The sequence below is a fragment of the Protopterus annectens genome, chromosome 1.part0, assembly GCF_019279795.1.
Source record: "Protopterus annectens isolate FY-2018-M chromosome 1.part0, PAN1.0, whole genome shotgun sequence".
In the NCBI taxonomy this organism is placed as follows: Eukaryota; Metazoa; Chordata; order Ceratodontiformes; family Protopteridae; genus Protopterus; species Protopterus annectens.
In genome coordinates this window covers 610,709,908-610,717,407 of record NC_056725.1, presented here as the reverse complement: position 1 = coordinate 610,717,407, position 7,500 = coordinate 610,709,908, and positions in this window count along the sequence as shown.

Sequence of the window (7,500 nt, the reverse complement as noted above, 5' to 3'; positions counted from 1 at the left end):
GGACGCCATTGTGAAATAAAACGCAAATGTGTGAACAGTGGTATCAGTACTGGTAATAATAATAATAAACCAATTCAGCAGTAATAAAACAGTCAGGCCAACCAGTAAATATAGGTCTAAATGTTTGATCTCATAACTAAAGATGATAGTTTAGCGGTACAATTCAGCAGATCGGTCAAGAGCCTGTAAGAATCAGAAACATTTGATTAAAGAGCATGGGCATTAAACTGACTGTTTAATGGAAGGGGGGTGAAATGAAGATAAACACAGATATATATTTAGAATAGATAGTAATCCGGGTGGGATTGTGGCTGTATGGTTGTGTGGAAGTGAGGAAGCTAGGAGTGGGGCATGAAGATAGTGACCAGTAAAGAGAATGCATAGTGCAAAACTATATGTTGATATGTATAAACAATTACGTCCCAGAATGTTACCATAAGCAACACAATTTAGAGATAAAATGATTTAAACAATTTTCCATTTGGGCCAACTGATTGACTTAGTCTGATCAAAACCAAAAGTCAGTAATAACCATCAATTAGGTCAAGTGGTAGCCTCAGTCGGTGAATGACTATAAAAGTTGATCGAAAGAGACCAAATAAGACACAATAAGATAAGCATAAAATAAGCATAACAGACTTCTTTGCAGTTTTCCCCCAGGCTTCATCAGATCTGCCAACTAGAGTGTAGCCTCAGATAGGTGAGTTATTCTCCTGATTTCTAATTGAGTAAAGTACAGTAAAAAATCACTGAAGCTAAGTATGTATCAGCATTTCTACATATCAATGGGAATAATTATGAACATGAGCAACATTAATGAAACAATAGTACAGAACAAACAGTAAAAAACAATAATAAGACAACAATAGTAAAAAAATAATAAAAACATGGTAAAAAACAGATTACAGTCTATCAGTAAATGGTGTTCAGTAATAAGCATGGTGGTATAGTTTCCAAAGGTTCAGTACGCTGTTTATGGACACCTGTGTGTATAACCCTGGTGGTCTGTAGGCTACCAATATGATCTGCCATTCAAGTTCGCTTCTTTCAGGTAGTCATTATGCTGTCCTTGGAGTTCCCCCTTAGGGAGTTGGTCGAGCACGTGGAAAAGAAAAGTGTCATGTCTGGGTCTGCTCTTGTGGTGTTTTGCATGGGCATTGCTTAGGTTGTCATAGTATATGCCCATGAGGTGCCATGCGATCCTGGTCTTTAATTTAACAGTCTTGCCCACATAGAAAGCTGGACACTTCATGCATTGTGCCCTGTAGATCATATTGGGGGTGTTACAGTCATGGTGCCCTTTACTCTGGAAGAAGCAGTTATCGGAAGTGTTGTAAAAGCCTGACCATTGCTCATGAATCTGCAGTAGTTGCAGTTAGGGGGACCACAGGTGTAAGTGCCACGAGGGTCCTCTGTTGGGAAATCATCTGTCCTTTCAGCTCTTTCCACGAAGTCACAGATGTTTTTCTTTCTCTGGACATTGAAGGTAGGTGCCTCTGGGAGGATGGTTTTGATTGTGGGGGAATTCTTGATGATGACCCAGCTATCCTTCACGATTTCTGTAAAGGTCCTGAAATCTGTGGAGAATGTGATAATCATGGAGATGTCTCTTGTTTTCTTTTTTTTTTTGGTGCATCATTTTGGACCTGGTACTCAAAAGGTCTGGGTTTGTGTTTCTTCATGTAGTAATTGGTCCAAGGATCTTTTTTATAAACTGGTTGCTCTACTCACGAGCAAGGAAATCTTTTTCAAGGTTACTTATGTTTACAACAAAGCCTCTGAGTTCTTTAGAGACCTGTGCTATTCTTAGGCCCTGCAATTTGATTGTGTTTCACTTTGTCTTGGTGGGGTGCATGCTGTTTTTATGTCAAAAATCCTGAAGGGGAGTACCATACTCAATAACTGGCCTAATCAATGCTGAATATAAGAGAACAATGACCTCTTTAAATCTGGATGATATTCCATTGCTAATTATCTACGATACATTGTAGAATTTTCTGACTACTGTTGTCATGGGATAATCAAAAAGGAGGGCATTATCAACCCATGATCCAAGGTGCCTAACGACATTTTCAGTTTTAAGTGAAGTATTGTTTATGCTGCGTGCAAATGTAACAGTATTACATTTTTTTTATTTAATTTGAGCCCATTGTCAGTACATCAGTTATTTACATGTATAAGTTCTTGCTTTAGGGTATCAGAGAGAGACTTGACAGTATCTCTCAGTTTACACTCATCTGCAGACTTAGTTAGCCAAAGGTTTTGGTTTCCAGTCTGGAGATCAGAAAAGTGGATGCCAAAAAGGAGGGGTCTCAGCACTGAGCCCTGTGGGACACCACTGATTACTTTCATAGTTTCTGGTGAGGCATCTGCCACTCACACTGTGTGGGTTCTGTCTTTTAGCAGTTTGCAATCCTTGCACAGAGATCTATTTTTAAGCTCTTAAGCTAACTTAAAATGCCAACATGGGTTATGGTGTCACATGCCTTGTGTAAGTTAAGATAAGACACGTAAACATTATGACAACTATCAACAGCCTATGTAACCCTCTCAAAGAAGTTAACCAAATTCATTAGGCAGGATCTTCCTGTGACTGAGGTCAAATCTAATGAAATTTTTGATATCATAGCTTATAAGGTTAGTTATAATACATTCCATGGCTCTATAGGAGGATGGGTCTATAATTCTAGAGTTAGTGGTAGGGCTTATCTTGTAGAATGGCATCACCATTGCAGCACCAAAGTTCAGGAACAAAACCTGTAGATAAACTTAGGTTGAACCATTTGCAGGTGGGGGGCTCTGCCAGGCCATGCATAGTACTGTTTATTTAACAATGTGGTATATTGTCAGGTTTCATGGAAGAGCATTTTGGTTTTTAGGAAGCACCTTTAGTACATGTTACTTTATGATAATGGGGTTTAAGAGATTCACAAATATAAGAGCTTTGGAAAGAAGTTTCTGGGGTAAAATTAGCACTAAATGTAGTTACTAGTTTATTGGTAACCTCTACTGGGTCTGAATAGGTGAATAAGTAAGTTCAGAGCAGTGTTGGGTATTATACCTTCATTTCCTAATATAACTGAAGGATTTCTTTACTTACCTTCAGAAGCTAACCTATGTTCAAGGGCTAGTAGTCTTAATAGTATTTTTCTAGGTTTTAATGATATTTCTGATAATACCCTTGATATGAGGGGTTTTGGATTCCCTGTATAATTTAAGGATCCTTTTTTGTAAAATGTATGTTGTAGTTCCATCAGAGAGGTTTGTTTTTGAATTTACCATTATATTGTCTTCTGGCTGGCAATGCTAACTTTATATATTTATCTAAATAAGCATAGATCTTCTCCATGAAGCAACCTGCTGTGTCAGTGCAGAATTGATGCTGCTGTGACTGAATTTTGAAGCCTGTTCATAGACTTTGATGAGGTGAGTTTGAAATCATTGAACTCTTGAGATATTATGTGTGGGGTTTTTGAGATTTTGAAAGTAAAAGTCACAAGATTATGGTTTGATGTAACCTGTAAAGGACATACCTTGGGTATAGTGTATGTAGAGGCTGTATTTGTGAGGACCAGATCAAAAATAGTATGCCCTCTAGTAGGTTTACTAATACTGTCTAATCCAGGGGGATTTTGTTTATTAGATCTAAGAAGTTCTGGGTATACCCTACAATGGAAGTATAGGTGCTTCCATTTATTGAGGGGGTAGTTGAAGTCTCCAGGTGAAATGGAGTTTTTATTTACAGGGAGGTCACTGAGTACATTTAGGAATCTTACATTATTATCAGGGGGCATAGAGGATATTCTCTAACAGGCAATAAGTTGATAGTTTGTCCTGTTGACATAGAGTTCTTTGAGTTCTATTTGTGGGGTTCTGGTCCATGCCCTGGAGGTGATATGGACTTTAACAAATATGGGGATGCCACCACAGTTGCCTTCAGGCTGAAGAACCTAGGCATGGAGGAGTGCTTTCTTTACATTTAAGACACGGCACAATATTTACACAAATATGGATGAGTTCCAAATGCAGGAAAGCCTCAGTATTGGGCAGTTTGTTGTTGAGACTTCTGGCATTGAGCACAACCACTGTAGTGTTATCCAGATTTTGGTTTGATATGCTTGTTACATTAGAATGTCCATTACATGGAGTTTGCTTAAAAGGGGAACCATGGCAACAGCAAAGAATTTAGCCCATATGTGGAAACCTTGGAATAAGAGGTGCAGGCCATATTTGCAAAGCAAGTAGAACAGTCATGCTGTCACTTACTGGATCCCTCTGGAATGACACAAGCTATTTCACCAATTACTGAAACAATTATTTTTTCTTTGTACCTAGGCTTGATTCTTGGAGATGAAAAGATTCCACTTTGGGACAGTGACTTGCCTGCGTTTCCCACAGTCATGGAGATTTCTAATATGCCTTTTTGCATATACCTCAAGGTTTTGAGCCCCAAGTCACTCACCCCCACATGGACCTCCACCACATAGTTGTCATATTTGTCACATGAAAGGATCTTTAGAGACTTTGTGATGTCAGAGATCCTGGGACCTGAAAGATAATTTACTGTTACCCTATTTTAGTCCAGCCTATGGCCTGAAGAATTTGTGTGCCTAATTATACAATCATCTATCACTAAAACATTTTTATTGGTACAGCCCTCATCACTTGGGGTGAGGGTTCACTGGATGAGATGATCATTTAGGCAATTATCAAGGGTGGTTTAGGATTTTTTGATTATGCCCTCTGCCAGTGCACCCAACCATTGATAGACCATGGGTGGGCAGGCAGTGAGTGCCAGCATTGAACTTTTCCTCAATTTTGCAAGGGGCTGATGTCAGCCAGACTGCCCTGCCAACCCATGTGTCACATACTGTACCATTGTTTCCTTGGTTTCCACCATGGAACTCAACTCATGCACATGAACCCGTACGTCTGTGCCCATCTCCCCCACTTGGATGGACACACTCAACCTCCTTGCCTACGCCATCAAGTGCCTAAGCTGCTACTCGATCTTGGGTCACAAGGGCTGTAGTCAAGGCTTTATTCTTGTATTCCACTAGAGCAGGCTGTACCGTATCACTATTAAACTACAGGAAGCTATGCAGACCATTAGACTTGGAACTCAGGTAACAAATGTGCTGTGATCTGCTCCTCTCAGTGCAAAGATCATTGGGCCTTCTCTGAGACAGGTCATGAAAACAATGACATACCTACACCTCAAAATTGTAGATCTGTTTCCAGTGGCAGATGAAAGTGCTCATGTCCTCCCACACGATAGTCTCCTTCATGGCCCATGTAAGCAGATCTCATAGTATCTTAGAAGGGAGACCATTGGATACAAAATACAATGGCAGAATTGTAGCATTCACTATAAAAGATTGTATATCCTAGCACAAAAGTACAAATCATGTGTATCTACTTCAGCAGCAAAAATGCTCAACCACCTTGAGGTATTCTGCAGCCAACTGAGGAGTGTTGTGCCCAAAAGAAGTTGTCATTCCATAACATTCAATTGAAATGAATGAAGTCTCATTCATAGTGTACAGTGTAATGATGCACACAAATAGCTGTGTGCTGAATGGGAAGTTTATTTAATGACCGAGCACTGAGGAGTTGCACAAAACTCAAAGTTTCTTCTGTATAAATATTTTGAGGTGTTGCTGCTTAATTAAGGTTGTAACTAATGTTTTTGTACGCTAGTACAATGTATACATGTGGGCAGCAGTCTGCAAGCCATTTTATGCTGAATACTGTACTATAAAACAGTATTGTAAATTCACTCAGTGTATGCACCTGATACAGTAAATTGTAATACACACTGTCAATATCCATTGTAACAAGTAGTATACAAATATATATGCATGTGTGTGTGTGTGTGTATATATATATATATATATATATATATATATATATATATATATATATATATATATGTAGGTTCATAGGTTGGTACTAGGCTATCAACCCTAGGGCCTATACAAGCCTAGCCATAGCAATTCCCTGGATATTTCTTCCCGCAATATTTACTTCCCTGAACCCCTGTCTAGCAGGGTGACTGACTGATCCCTGGGGTGAATTTCCTATCTCCCATCCAATCGTCAAGGTTGCCTTTGAAGAGAGCCAAGGAGGTACCCTGCTTGACATGTACGGGCAGTCTATTCCAGAGTATGGGGAGTCTCTGGGTCAGGAACCTATCCCTCCAGCATGTTTTGTTCATTGTGATGACAAGGTTTAGATCCCTGAAGTGTGTGGCTCTGAGGGATTGGGATTTCTTTAAGTGGAGCATGTCCAACAGCTCAGGGTTTGACATGGCCTTGTATGTTAAGCAGAGATTGCCTCTGAGTAGATGATATGCCACAGAATATAGCTGGCGTTTTTTTAGACGGTCAGCATAGGGCATCTGATTTAGACCTGTGATTCTTTTAGTGAGGTATTTCTGCGGCCTTTCCAGCTGTTCATAGGTTCATAGGTTGGAACTAGGCTATCTCCCAAAGGCATTTATAAACCTAGCCAGAATGTTTTGGTTTTCGTTGCCCCCTTTGATTAGTTCCCTGTGCCTCTGTCCAGCAGAGCTACTGAAGTGATCACCGAGGTAAACTTTCTGTTTTCCATCCACTTGTCAAGGTTTCTTTTGAAGAGTGTTAGTGAGGAGCTCTGCCTAATGTAGATTGGGATCTTGTTCCAAAGCATGAGAAGTCTCTGGGACAGGAATCTATCCCTCCAGCACATCCTATTTATTGTTGTGGTGAGGTTTAGATCCCTAGAGCGTGTGGCTTGAGGGGATAAGGTTTTCTTTAGGTGGAGCATGTCCATCAATTCTGGGTTAGACATGGCCTTGTATGTCAGGCAGAGATCACCACTGAGTAGGCGGTATGCAACCAAGTACAACTGGAGTTTCTTCAGTCGAGCTGCATAGGGCATCTGTTTGACGCCAATGATCCTCTTGGTGAGGTACTTCTGTGGTCTTTCCAGCTGTTGCAGGTGTCTTGTAAGTTACATCCCAAATGGGGGCGTTGTACTCTATGATGGGTCTGATGAGTGATGAGTAGAGGGGCACAATGACTTCTTTTGATCTGGATGCAAACCCTTTTGTGATTAGGTGGGTCAAGTAGAAGGATTTTCTAACCACTTTGGCAATGTGATTATCAATGGTGAGATTACTATCTACTTGGGTCCCCAGATCCCTTATGCCAGTTGCAGATGCCTTGTGAGGTACATACCAAATGGGGTATGTACTCTATAATGGGTCTAATGAGGGATGAGCACAGCGGGACAATGACCTCCTTTTTTCTGGATGAAAAGCCCTTAGTGATGAGGTGTGCCACATAGAAGAATTTCCTGACTGTTGTGGTGATGTGGTTATCAAAGGTGAGACCACTGTCCACCTGTGTCCCCAAGTTTCTCATCACACTTTCAGTGTTTAGTGTACTGCCACCTATGTGGTAATTCATGGGTACATGTTTTTTCCGAAAGGGGATAGCTGTACATTTTTTGGCATTA